This window comes from Ursus arctos, unplaced genomic scaffold, assembly GCF_023065955.2.
Source record: "Ursus arctos isolate Adak ecotype North America unplaced genomic scaffold, UrsArc2.0 scaffold_3, whole genome shotgun sequence".
Lineage (NCBI taxonomy): Eukaryota > Metazoa > Chordata > Mammalia > Carnivora > Ursidae > Ursus > Ursus arctos.
In genome coordinates this window covers 84,237,381-84,252,442 of record NW_026622985.1, presented here as the reverse complement: position 1 = coordinate 84,252,442, position 15,062 = coordinate 84,237,381, and positions in this window count along the sequence as shown.

The following is a 15,062-nucleotide window of genomic DNA, read 5'->3' as shown; positions in this document are numbered from 1 at the left end:
AGGCTTTAAAAATAAAGAGTAAGGGGCTGGAGGGGGATGCGGTGGGGAGGGTGCTATTTTAGGGTGGCCAGACACAGTCTCTCTCACAATTTGGCACTGAAGCAGAAACCTGAATGAATGGGAGCACCGCGGACGCTTGAGAAAGGAGCACTCTAAGCCAGGGGGAGCGCGGAATGCAAAACTCACCCATTGCTCCGTATCACGGTCAGAAAAGAGACAAAGGTTTGCCTCTTCACATAGAGGCTGAGCAGGTGAGCTCCAGGGAGAGGCGGAGACCCCGCCGACTCCAGAAGCCCTCGCATCCAGACAAGGAGCAGGTGAAGACGTGGGAGGGCTGGCCGCAGTCCGGGGGACTCCAGCAAGTAGGTGACGACCCGCGACTGTGTGAAGAGGTCAGCTGGAGCAGCCTTCCGTGGTTTTCTGAGACCCATCTTTCTCTGACTGTGAAGATCCTTCTATTTTTTTATTTTTTTAATGGGGGTTGAATTGTGTGTGCCCGTGAGCACGCAGCGGGAGGCTTTGTCACCGGCCTGACTTACACAAAGCAAGACCGGTCCCCAACTCCACGACGGCTGGAAGGGGGCGGCCAGGCGAGCCGAGCGAGGCTCCTGATCTTTTAGCCACCAAGTGCCCATTACCCTCTCACTAAATATTATTTTTGCAAGGGCTTTAGCGAAATTACAAGCCACTTCGCAGTCTGAATACAGCCCACTGTAGTGCGTATATTATTCTCAGCCATAAAATGTTTTGAGGTTTCCTGGAATGGGAATGGGTATAAAATTACAGTCCATTATTATTATATATTTCTTTTCATTACTCTTTGTTATATTTCTTAGGTCTCACCAAAATAATTCTCGCTCTGCTGACTGTTTACAACCTCCCGATGTACGTGGATGGTCCCCAAGTTCCCCCCAGAACATCATTTCTGGAGGTCTTCTTATTCAGCTCTTTTAATCTCTCTTCATAAATCCAGCTGTCCTCCTCCATCACTCCCGTTGCTTTTCCCCCAACTTTCACCCCATTTGTCTGTACCTGGCTGGTAATTAGGGGCTCAGGGTTGAGCACGGCTTTCCAGGTGGGGTCTCGGCAGGGTCGTCTGTTACGCCAAGCGTTGCCTAGCAGACCTATCTCTCTCTCCTCCTGGGCCCCACATTTCACCCCAGACAGGATAACACAAAGGGAGCACAAAGGAGAACAACACAAATATTACCCCGACCCAGAAAATGGGTCCTGGGAGGAAGATTACAAAGCTGGGCCCTGTTCTATTCAGAGCCCAGAAGCAGTCCCCGGAAGACGGTATAAAGAGAGCAGGGATTCATTTCCTCCTTCATCTTCAGTAACAAGAGAGCAGGTTTTACTCCACAGTGGAGACATTTTGTCTTAAATGTTATTAAAACCTACACGGGGCTGAGCTTTCTGGGGTTTCTCTCCTTCCAGAAGTCACTAGAAGGTTCCTCTTGAGTGAGATGAGTCACAGGGAGGAGCGTCCTGTCCTGGGAGCCTCCTGAGGGCACAAGTCAGCATGCTCCTCCTCTCTTCTCCACACTCTGTCCCTTCTCCCCAGGCTCCTTCCTCTCCCCAGTCACAGGGCAGTTTCCTAGCGGCTCAGGGACCGTGACCTGGGACCAATGCATTTTCTTATCGGCACTTTTAGGTTTAGAGAAGGGGAGAAAACCACATGGGCAGACAGCTTGCATGAGCTCACATGAGTGGGTCACACCTCTCTGGCAATTTTGTCAGCACACCCCCGCCCTGGAGAACACATGTCATAGAGTAGGGATCTGACGGGGGCTGGGAAGATGGCCTCAAGCAGTGGATTAGAACATGTTTTTGTTGTTGGTGGTGGCTGGTTGGTTTTTTAGAGAGAGAGAGAGAGAGCATGCATGTGTGTGCAAGTGGTGGGGGGCAAAGTGAGAGGGAAAGAGAGAATCTCAGGCAGAACCCCTGCTGACCATGAAGCCCGACGTGGGGCTCTATCTCATGACCCTGAGGTCATGACCGGAACCGAAATCCAGAGTCTGACGCTTAACTAACTGAGCCACCCAGGCACCCTAGAATGTGTTTTTAAACCGGACTGCCTTGGGCATGTGGCCTCATTCTCCTGTCGGCTGTGTGCTTTAGGGCAGGCAACCTAATCAACCTGGCCTCGGTTTCCTCATATGTAAGACAGGAGCATCTCACTGGGGGTTTGTGAAATGGAAGGGAGAGGGGCATAAGGAAGACTCCTGATACTTAACAGGCATTTATTCAATGTTAGTGTTTCTTCCCTGGGAGGGAACCCTGTAATAGGGGGCTGGCTGTGGTAGAACTCAAGACATTTCATGCTGACAAAATTTCTGTAATTATCTCTACTTAGGGGAAGTTAGTGTTTGGAGGGGAAAAAATTCCAAGAATACAGTTAGTCAATGCATTAGCAAGACAACCTAGTTCATAACCTAGCTTTGATCTGCAGTTTAGAGGAAGGAGTTTCCAAATACTTGAGGGATCATTTTTCCCCCTTGATGTGATGTTGGAATTTAACTCCCATTAACCGTTAGAGATATAATGAGTTGGCATCCAGGGGAAACATACCCTCTAGTGCTCAATGAACACAAAATAAAACATTTCCTTTTATCTTCCACATCCACCAGAGTAATCTGAATGATGATATTCATATTCATGATGCGTAAGACCTTCCCTCAGCTCCGTATTGTCGCTAAGACTCCTACGGAATGCCAATAAGCATGCTGAGATCTTTTTTGATGATATCGTGGTCTGGAAGGTGCCACCGCAGATGGATCATGGGGTTCCAGGTCAACAGAAAGTAAGAACATTCCACAGTAACTGTGTCTTTCCAGTCGAACCAATGGATGTTGGTGGCCTTGAAGTAAGCAGTCACTTCCGAATAGAGCATAAATGGCCTTTAATAGAGCAGGGCCCCTCTACCACCTGATGGGATGAAAACAGGGCTGTGGCAATAATGAAGACCATTCTAGTCTCCCAAGCATGAGGTTCTGCAGTTTTCCCAGCTAGGACTAGAAAAGGCAGACTTGGGAGTTTGAAAAGGACCCAGGGCTAGGGAGGAAGGCTGTCAGGCTGTGCTCTTGTCTCATATTGAACATGAGAAAATCTGCAGTGAAGCTGACTCTCTCCCTCATTGTCTCTGTAGCTCTTTCATGTCTTTATTTTCCCCACCTTAGCACAGAGCACGTGCTAAGTGGCTAACAGTTTTGAAGCCTTCATTGTGCGCCAGGCCCCGTGTTAAGCATTTTACATCGTATCATCTTACCTGTTTCTCATTACAAGTCTAGGAGAGAAAAAGATGGTATTATCATTACCTTTTTATAGATGAAGAAACTGAGGTCCATTTAGAGAATTCTAAAAACTTGTTCAAGGTCACCCAGTAAGTGTCAGAGCTGAGACTTCAATCCAGGTCTGTATGATGCCAGAATCATCTGTGGTCAGAGCTACACACTCAGGTACTCAGCGAAATGTTTGCTGAACAGCACTGGAGTCAGTAATGGGGCCGGCATGTGCCAAGGCTGTGTGCCCTTTACGCGTAAGTCTGGATACAAACAGTAGTTCCAGTATGGGATAAGTCTGGTAGAGGTGTATAACGTTCTGTAAGGGGCCATATGGTTAACGTATTTTAGGCTTTATTATAACTACTCAACTTCGCTGCTGCAGCAGGGCCGAGGTGCAATAAAACTTTATTGACAAAAACAGGCAGTGAATGGATCTGCATGGCCCCCCCATCTGGGATTTGCCAACTCTTGGTCTTGCCAACAAAACCAATGGCTACATTAAGTTGGGAGACAGGTAGACACCAAAGAAGATGAAGCAGAATTTGAAGCTATCTCTTTCAGGATCCCAGAAGGAAACATATAACACACTCAAAGAGTTAATTAAATAGAGTTTTATGGAAGGACTGCCCACAGAGATGTGCACCGAGATAAGAGAACCAATGAAAGATGGTGAAATGTCCAGGGACCAGCAACACTGGGAAGCTGTTGCCAACCCTAGGCCTAAAGGGACAGAGGAAGAACATTATTACTGGAACATGGCATGAGCTATAGTCATGGGAAAGGAGCCCTCTGTCAGGGATTGTGGCTCTAGATAGAAAGATGGAGCCCTTGCTTGAAACATGGCCTAAGGGACGAGGGGCAAGGGGAATAAAGACCCAACCTCTCTCTCTTCCTTCTCTCTGATCTCCTGGCCTTCTACTTGCCAAACTCAACTGGAAACCAGTGAGCAAGGGAGCCTGGGTGATGTGTTCCAGTTGCAGCACAGTTCCCAGGGCCCAAAGCAGGACAGAAGAGTAGAAAAGGGACCTGGAAGGATAATGGAGCATGACCACCACGGTTTTCTATGATAAAGTTAAGCGCTGTTCTTCCACTGAGATGCTAACTAGTTTTCATCAGTCAACCAATATTCTTCTAAACTTCCCTGTCTCCATATCTTTTTGGGTCAAGAAACTGGGAAAGGGTATTTTCTGGACAGACTAGTAGTGTCCTACAGAACGTAGCTCTTTTTGGGGAATAACCTTGCAGTTCCCTCTCCAGATTTGTTGGAAAAGGTCCCTACATGTACAGTTGCCCTGTGTCCCATCTGCTGAGTGCAAATGTGAAACCAGGTAAAAACCAAACAACACATACTGGATCAATGAATACCAAGGGAGAGTTAAGAACATGATGAAAAAAGAAGATGCTGGAAGGTTGTGATCTCTGGGTTTTTTTTTTTTTTCTTGATATTTTTCTGTATTTTCCTTTTATTCTATGGTAAACAGGAAAAAAAAAAACCACCCCGAAAAATAAAGAAGGAAGGAGAAGAAAGAGAGGGAGATCTGGTCTAATCACACCCTTTATTGTTCAGAAAACTGTCAAGGTTTACCACTCCGGACTCTCCCAAGGATGTATTACTGCTACCTACATAGAGTCACTAATCCATTCATTCATTCATTTCAGAAGTATTTATTGAGCATCTACTATGAACCAATTAGAATGCTAAGCACTAGGTTTCCAGTGCTGAAAAAGATTAGCACAGCCCTGCTTATATGGAGGCACCTGAAAAAGATGAATAAGGAGCAGGGTCCTTGCCCTCGGGATCGCCCCAATTTAGATACATTGAGGGCCCAAGAGAGTAAGTGCTATGAGCCTGGTAGGCAGAGGAAGCTATAAGCACCCAAAAGGGGCACTTACCCCAGTCAGGATTAATGGAAAACCCCTGGAGGATATAATGCCTGAACTTCTATTGGGAGATACACAAAATTTATGCAGAAGAATAAGGATGGCAAGCAGTCCAAGCAGAAGGACCGGCACAGGCAAAATGATGCAAAAAGTGGGGGTGGATGGTTCTAGAACAGTGCTGTCCCACAGAACTTTCTGTGATGATGGAAATGTTTTATGAATCTCTTCAAAATGACAGCTACAGTCGCCAGTTTCTTTTGAGTGGCTAATCTGACTAAAGAAAGAAATATTTCATGTTATTTCATTTTAAATACTTTGAACTTAAATAGCCACATAGTCCTGGTAGCTACCAAGTCGGATGGACGATGCAGTTCTAGAAGAAAAGGTTGGGGTAGGTAGTGGTTCACAGCAAGAGGGCCATCAACTGGACCATGTTCGACGGGCAATGGGAAGCCACTGAAGAGTGTTAGTCTGGAAATGACCCATGGTCGCAGTTGTGTTCATGGCAAACTGCAGCGTGTGGAGGATGAAACACAGGGTGCTACAGAAGCTCTAGATGGGGCCCCCACTCAGGATGAGGGAGGGGAGAGCATCACAGAAGAGGAGGCCGCTCCTGGGCAGACCTGAAGCCGTGAACAGATATTTGCCAGGCCGCCCTAAAGGCTCCAGAGACCTCGACAGATGCAAAGCGACAAAGGTCGTCATGCTCATGCTCAAGGAGTCCCAGGCCATTCTCTTAACCCAGGTTCTGCTGCAAGTGGCGGTGGGCTTCAGATGAGGCTGGGAAGATGGGGTGTGGAAGGCCCTGGAAGGAAGTTTGGGCTTTTTCCTGTGAAGAGATAGGGATCAATGAAGGCTCTTAAGCAAAGAGGCAGATCTTAGGTGTGACCTTGAATTAACTATCAACATGTCTGAACTTCAACTGCATGTTTGGGGAGCTGCGAAGCGCTGATAATGAGGCCCCCCCTGCATGGGTCTGCATGAAGGGGGGGCAGCTTTCCCGCAGCAGAGGAGCTGCCCGGCCTCCGCCCGCCCCCCAGCTGCCCCATCACCACGTGACATCTCAGGGTGTGTTGCGGCTTCCCCCTTCTCAGCTGTCACTGCCACAGGCTTGACGCTGAGCCATCTGGAAACTCCTTTTCAAATCCACTCCCCCCCATAACACCCCTACACTGTTCCAGGAAATTATGGGTGTTGGAGGCGTGGAGGAGGAAACCAAAGCTGACTCTGGAGGAACGACAAAAAGCATCTTTATTGTTAGAGGGTCTGTTAATAAAGAAATGCCAAAACTTTTCTTGGTAACAAAAACCCAGGCCGCCTCCTTGGTGCCTCATGGGAAACAAAGTTGGTGTTAATTCTGAGTTGTTTTGATTTTGCACCAACAAACTGCCTTCCCTCGCCCCTTCCCCCAAATCCAAGCTCGAGTGAATGGGGTAGGCTTGTTAGAGGTGGAATCTCCCAGGTCCACGTTCGAAGTATGATTATTCTCCAGCCGGAGACCAGGGAAGTGGCTCTACTTGGCGAGGGCATGATGCAATGTCCAGCAATCAGAGCCGTGCTCGTAAGGCTGCTTGCAAAAACTACACTTGAAAAAACAAAAAACACCTGTTGCCACATCCCTGAAAACTTTGGAAAGCCTTCTGTGTAGGAAGGAGCTTTCCCTGTGTCAGAGAGGTGGACAGCAACACCAAAGCTTCCCTGCCATGGAGCTGCTCAGACCACGCTCCTTGTTACTGTGTGCCGAGTTCTTTCTTTCAGAGCGTTCTGTCGTGGCTGAAAAAAAAAAAGCTGGGGGATCTGAAGCATCCTGGAGGAAACCTGGTCCTGGATAAACAGCTGCCCCGTGATCTGACCCTTGTGAGGTTGTGCTGTGGGTGTGAGGCCAGAGCTTGGAAAGCCCCCTGGTCGGTTCTTCTTCTCTGTCTGTTAGAACTTGTTGAAGTACCGTCAGAGCAAGATGAAAGAGAGAGTACCGTCTGCTAAAGGCTTTGCAGATACGTAGTCTGCAAGGAAACTAAGCCCTGGGACAATGTGCTCTCCAGAGCGGGAAAGAGCACATCCAGATCCTGGCTCAGCCAAGGAGCCCAGGAGCACCTTGTTCCATTTCTCTGAACTTTGGAGTTCCTTTCTGTGTCTGTAAAATGAGAAGAAAATGATCTACTCTCATCAGGGTGTGACAAAGTCACCTATGACATGGTGTAATGTAAAACATCTGGCAAAATGCCTGGCACAGAGCTGCTGTTCAATACTTATCAATTATCTTAAAGATAATTGCCATATAATAAAGTAATTTATTCATTTGGCAGGTATATATTGAGTGCTGCTATGTGCCAGGCATTGTTTTAGTTGCTGGAGGAACAAACCAAGCCCTTGGTTTTCTGGAGTCTACTATCTAGTGGAGGACACAGAAATTAAAAGTAAATCTATAAAAAGATAGCTAATATCATGTTAGCTAATGGTAAAATAGAGAAAATAAAGCAGGATACATCCTGAAGGAATGTCAGAGGATGTTATTTCAGAGATGGTGGTCAGGAAAGGTCTCTCTGAGGAAGTAATTTAAGCACAGAAGTTAATGAAATGAGCGAGATTGCCATAGATAAAGCTGGAGGACGAGTCTTCCAGGCAGAAAGAACAGCAAGTGCAAAGGCCCTGGGGCAGGAATGTGCTCAGCATACTGCAGGAACAGCAAAGAACTCAGTGTGGCTGGAGAGCAGGTTCACAGGGAAGAGCGGTGGGTGAGTGGAAGAGAAGTACCAAGGACTGGGTCATAAGCTGGAGTGTTTTGAGAAGTGCTGGTAGTTTCGTGTGTGTTTATCGTGTCTCTCTGCTGAAACTGAAAAACTCTTGGGTCTGTGGAGCAGAGCAGTTATGACTCTGGTCTCTAGTATCAGATGGATCTGGGTGTTAGCCAGGCTCACAACTTTATATCACTTTGAAAAGGTCTCTTAATCTCTCTAAGCCCCAATTTCCTCCTCTGTAAAATGGAGATAGTAATAGTGCCTGCCCCACTGGATTTTTATGAAGATTAAGTGAGATAATTTTAGTAAAGTGCCCGGCATTAAGTGCTCCATATGTTAGCTATTATTATTGAGGGCAGCAGAACCATTCCCTTCACTTTTCCTTTATCAATCAACAGATACATATTAAGCTCTTACCTTTGCAAGCTTCGTGATCTATAATCCCGTACCTCCCACGTGTGTGTTGAGCACATAACTTGACTCTTAATTAATTTTTATAGCCTTACAAGACAGCAATAACTTCCTAACCTAGCAGTCAGCTGACTGATAACTCTATGCAGAACCCAAGAACCAGAAAGAAAATAAAATATGTCTTGGAATTCCCAAAACACCTGTCAGAAGGATTAGGCACTAAAGCTGTACACTTGAATCACGGAGAGCTCTTCATTCCTTACACGCTTTTAAACTCAATCACATGCTCAGTCAGTCAGGTGTCTCAGGTTACAGAGGGTTGGAAGGGATGGTGGCCAGAGGCCAACACGCTGAATGTACAGAGAGCAAATTACCTAAGACAATTAAAACTAAAAAGCGGAAAGAATTCAAACTATTCACTCACTCCTTTATTTATTCAATAATTCATTCACTTAACAAAGATTTAGGGCTGACTGTTGTAAGTGAGGCACTGTTGTTGGGAGCTGGGTACACAAATGTACCGAGAACATTATCCTTGCCCTCACGGGGCTTAGTGCTGGGCTAGGGTGAGTACCAGACAGCAGAGGGCGCTGGAGGAGCACCGATCAGTCTTGGGGCGTCAGAGACCACTTCCTGGAGGAAATGGGGGGCCATTTAGTATCAGGACGCTCAGGCCCTGGTTCATCCAGTGACTCGGTACGAATCATCACACTGCAACAATGGATGCTAGAAACCATGATGCTGCGTGCACGAGATAAGGGTAACCAATGTTCACTGTGTTACATTTGATAAGGTGGGGAATTACAGGAAGACATCTGTTCAAAATTATTTCAGTACAATTTTCAGTTCGCTTTCAGTTCTAAAGTTCACATTACCTGGAAATCTTGGCTTAATTACCAGGTTGAAATCTCGCCCGTGTGGTGGTAACATTTATTTCCCCGGTGATAGTAGTTCTCTGAGGAATTATTGTTAGGCTGTAGTTGTCAGACAATGTATGAGGCATACTATATGATATCTTGTATTGTTCATAAGTATTAAATTAAATATCTACTTTGGTCTTTTTTTTTTTTTTAACTATCTGGTTATAGGGAAAATTCAGGAGGAAGCATTCTTAACTACAGAAGTCCTATGAAAGCTTGGTACTACCAAGCTTGGTACTTGGTACGATTTTGAATCAGTTAACTTGACTATGATTCATAACTAAGTAATGGCCAGTTGTCCACTTGTTTGGTTTACTCAGAAATACATGCCGTCGATATTCAACGCAATGCTGTTTGTTGGAGCAGAAGTTTGAGAACAATCTAAAGGACCAACAACAGAGGACTGGTTAAATTAAAGATGGCAGATCCATAAATGGACTATTATGCGGTTGCTAAAAAAAGAACAAGATCATGCTAATATGGAACATTCTCCAAGATATATTGTTAAGGAAAAAAAATAGCATCTAAACTTTCTTTTTTTTAACCTATTTTGTAATAAATGGGAGGATGCACAAAACATTAGTGACAATGGTAGTCTCAAAGTAGGGATGCTGGGTGACTGGCGTTTAGGAGAGGAAAGCAAATTATTTTACACTGGTAAATTTTTATGTATTACAAATTCAAAAACAAATCTGCAAACAAAATTTTAAATGAAGAAAAATTAAAAAAAAAAAAAAGTATCACCAATCCCAAAGGGCACATGTTGGGGCAAGATGGTGGTACAAACTGAGCAGGGGTCAAGTGAGGGCTGCCTCCTTCTTGTCCTGGCACTGTCATTTGGGGTGTGATCAGCGGTCATAAGCCAGCTGTCTGCGGAGAGAATCTGTCTCAAAAATGGGTGTGATCCATGCTTTAAAAATGTGGATTCAAAGTCTTCGAGTACATGTTTCTCCAAAGAAGACATACAAGTGGCCAATAAGCACATGAAAAGATGTTCAACATCACTAATCATTAGGGAGATGCAAATCAAAACCATAATGAGACACTGCCTCACATCCTCTACGATTGCTACATTAAACAAACAAAACCCCAGAAAATCACAAGCGTTGGGGAGATAAATGGAGAAAAGGAACTCTTGTGCACTGTTGCTGGAAATACAAAATGGTGTGGTTGCTGTGGAAACAGTATGATATTCCTCAAAAAACTAAATAGAGAATGACCATGATCCAGTGGAATGATCTAGCAATAAGTGGGTAGGGACCCAAAAGTATTCAAAACAGAGTCTCAAAGAGATATTTGTGCACCCAGGTTCACAGCATGATTCCCAATAGCCAGAAGGTGAGAGCAACCCAAATGTCCATCAGTGGATAATTGGATAAACAAAATATGGTAGATACATACAATGGAATATTATCCAGCCTTCAAGAGGAAGGAAATTCTGACACAGGGATGAACCTGGAGGATATTATGCTCAGTGAAATAAGCCAGTCACAAAGAGACAAGGACTGTATGATTCTACTTAAATGAAGTACCTAACAGTCAAATTTATAGAGCCAAAAAAATAGGATGGTTGCTAAGGGCTGGGGGTAGAGAAGAATAGGGAGTTATTGTTCAATGGATACTGAGTTTCAGTTTCGCAGATGAAAAGAGCTCTGGGGGTGGATGATGGTGATGGTTGTACAACCATGTAAATGTATTTAATACCACTGGACTGTACACTTAGAAAGGATTAAAATGGTGAATTTTATGTTATATGTACTTCAATTAAAAATTTTTGTAAAAGATTTTATTTATATATTCGAGAGATCGAGAGCGAGTGAGCGAGAGAGCACGAGCAGGGGGAGGGGCAGGCAGAGGGACAAGCAGGCTTCCCACTGAGCAGGGAGCCCAACACGGGGCTCCATCCCAGGACCCTGAGATCATGACCTGAGCTGAAGGCAGCCGCTTAACCAACTGAGCCACCCAGGAGCCCCTAAAAAAAAATTTTTTTTTTAAAGATTTTATTTATTTATTCGATAGAGACAGAGACAGCCAGCGAGAGAGGGAACACAAGCAGGGGGAGTGGGAGAGGAAGAAGCAGGCTCATAGCGGAGGAGCCTGATGTGGGGCTCGATCCCAGAACGCCGGGATCACGCCCTGAGCCGAAGGCAGACGCTTAACCGCTGTGCCACCCAGGCGCCCCCTAAAAAATTTTTTTAATGTGAATTTGAATGTATCCAGACAGACTTTCTAATTCCTCAACAAAATTCTTATGTTTTGCAGCCCGTTTCACACATTTCCCTGAAAAATCAGTTTGGCACATGGTGCTTACCTGCCTGGCCCCACATGCATTGAAATTTGTGAGCCCTAGAAAATATATTTAACCTTCTTAACCCTCACATTTTCTCGCAGGAATAATAATCCCTATCTACCTTACATCACGGACGAAGGGGCAGATGAGTTACGTGCGGAAGCTGAAATTGTCAGACACGGTGATGTATTGTCGCCCCCCCCCTCCCCCGCCCCGGAACAGATCAAAGCATGTTTCAGTACATGGGTTAGCGACAGCTTCACACGCGCTTAATACCTGAGTTGGGCAAAAGGTGACAGAACCAGCGTAGGGAAATTGAAATTAAATGATCCCATGGGTTTGTTTTTTCCCTTAAAATCTTCTCAGTCATTCGGGTTGGGCGGGGAGAGGGGGAAGCACGGGATGTAACTTTGAGACATGTCACACCATGTAGAAAACTTGGTTCTCTGCTATCATTTTTACCAGAAGTGGTATAACAGTGTCTTTTCCTCAAAGATTTTCAGCCTCAATTCAATAATACAATTTTAACGAATATCAATTTATTTATTTTTTTACATGTTTTTTATTTATTTTTATTTTTTTAAGAATTTTGTATTATGTTATGTTAGTCACTATACAGTACACAAATATCAGTTTAAACAGAAATGAAGGAGGCAACTGCAAGCCCCCTAGGTCGTAGGTTGTCAAGGACACAGGATTCCTGCCATTCGAGAGCCGGCCCACAGCCCCAGGCACTAAGGACTGGCGCTTAGTGGCACTTAGGCCCTTCAGGTGATGATTCTTAGTAGTTTCTCCCATGGCAGGTAACACTTTCAACCCCTTTCCTGTTTGTGTGTAGGAGTTCCCTAAAGGGACGCCTGGGTGTCTCAGTCAGTTAAGCATCTGCCTTCTGTGCAGGCCCTGATCCAAGGGTCCTGAGATCAAGTCCCTCGTGGAGTTCCTCATGGAGTCCCTGTTCAGTGGGGAGCCTGCTTCTCCCTCTGCCTGCCACCCCCCCCCCCGCTTGTGCTCTCTCTCTGACAAATAAATTTTTTTAAAAAGTCCTAAAAAAAAAAAGAGTTCCCTAAAAAGGAGCTGTCCCTCCCTCCCTCCATTCCTTTTTTTTCTTTCCTCCTATCTTCCCTCTTTCCTACCATCCAACCATTACTAACTGAACATCTGCTCCAAGCCAGACATATCTAGATGTAGAAGATAAGACAATGTCCTCGACCTTTGCCACTAACATTCTGGTAGGGAAGATTGCCTTCCTAGCCCAAACCCCAAAACTCTATGTGTCTTCATGTAGTGCTCTGAAAAAGAAAATCTGTCCTTGAGTAATGTCCTTGAAGAAGCTAGCGCGCATATATCTATCAGTATGCTGGGGCATTGCTTGAATCTGACCTCTGAGACAAGCAACAGAAATATCTTGACTTTATAAATAATACCTTAAGTATATTTATAGTGTGTCTTTCCAGGACACAGCTCCAAGCACCTCGAGATTTATGTGATATAGAGAGAAGAAAATCATCCTTGTGTGGTACATATGGAAAATAGGTTTTTAAAAAAAAATCAAGTGACAAATCTCTGTAGGATTATCAACTTGAGGACACTTGTCAAGCAGTATCCCACAGGAGTCCTCTTACTTAATTTTTTTGTCAACGACTTGGTTAAGTGGATTTTATAAATGATTCAAAATATGTCTGAGTGGCTGCAACTAGAAGCAAAAATAGTTTTTAAAACAACCTTGACAGTGTTTCCTGCTGACAAACAAGGGGGCAGAGATGATGAACGTTCCCAAAGTGATAGGTCCTCCTTCACCAGGGAAGAGGGTTGTACGAAGGTTGAACACATTGAGCCCGGCTGCTGTCTAAGAAATTCTATTCATTCAAGGATGCTACTAGAATTTTGAACCCAGGGGAAAAAGTGGACAAAGTCTGGGAGATGAAGCTTTGCCTATACCGCATAACTTTGGTTTTATGATGAAACAATGAAAACACTGTTGTTGAAATGACCCCTAAAAACCTCCTGGGGTGTCCCAGTTGTTGATTTGGCCTCTAAGCTCCAAATTCACTCTTCATGGCTTTGCACGTGGGGCTGGAGCTGGATCCTGTGGACATCTGTCCTCTGCCAGGTGACCCGTTGTGGAGTTTTGTCACAGGGGTGCTATGGGAACAGAGTGGGAGGGCATGGTTTGTCTTTCTGGTTCTGGAGTTGTCCCCTCTCTTGTTGTTCCTGCAGCCCCAAGGGATACCCCGTGGCCCTCATCTCAGTGAAGTCAGCAGTATCCTTACAGATAGTTACTAGAGGGTTCTGCCAGAGCCCCAGCCAGCTTCCTAGAAAGTGCAATACCCCCAAGCAGTTTCCTGATGAGTTGGCCAGTGACCCAGCTGGACCCCAGAAGGTGGCTCACAGGGAGTTCGATCAGCTGCTCTCTGAACCTCTCTGCTAGCCAGAGGCCCATAACCACACCCGTTTCAGTAAGGCCTGAATCTCAGTTTGGCTCTCAGGAAGGTCCTCTTCTAAATTTGTTCCTTCCTTGGGTTTTCTGCCTTGGTCCTAGGTAATAGCTGCTCCTTGTATCTGCTATTTGTATAATTTTGGGAGTTTCTTAACTCTTTATAGTAATGAATTCTCTGTGACTGTTTGTGATGCTTTATATTAAACTTTCCCCATTCATGACTGCGTGATTTCCGTTTCCTGACTAGACCTTGATGAATATACACATACCCAACAGAAATGTGTGTGTAAGAGTTCACTAGAAGCTATGTACAACTAATTCCATAGTAGCACTATTCGTAATAGCCAAAATGCCCATTACCAGCAGAAAAGAGAAATAATTTGTGGTATATTCACGGAAAGGAATGCTGGAGAATGATGAGAATAAATGAGCTACAAATACATGCAACAACAAAACAAACAGAAACAGAATGTTGAGTGAAAGAAGCAGAAACAAAAGAAAATATGCTGTATGGTTCCATTTATGTGAAGTCCCAAAACAGGCAAAGCAAATTCTGGTGCTAGAAAGTGAGAAACATGGTTATTCCTAGAGGAGATTAGTGATGGGGAGGGGGGAGCAAGGAGCTTCTGGGATGCTGGTAATATTCTGTTTCTTGGCCGGAGTCTTCGTTATATAGATCTTCCTTTATGCAAATTACTGCGTGGTGCATCCTTGATGTTGACATTTTTGATGTTTAAAAATTAGTCATGCTGAAAATATGTAATATTTAATAAAAATATTTAATAAAAATATACATATTTATCGAATTTATGAGGTATAAATTATTTGACTCAAATAATAAAGCAAAGCTCATTCATTCAACAAAAATATATGTACATAGTATTTATCAGTCAGTGTATATGATGGTAAGGATCAAGAGATGAATTAGTTATTCTTGGTTCTATCCACAAAGGGGCACGGTCTACAGGGGAGACAGACGTGAAAATGACAACTACAATACAACATGCTTCGTGGATTCGCTCAGGTGGTATGGATGGAGTGCTACAGATAGAATGGTGCATTGAAACGCTACACACAGAAAGGTGGTGTCTGAGAAGGAAA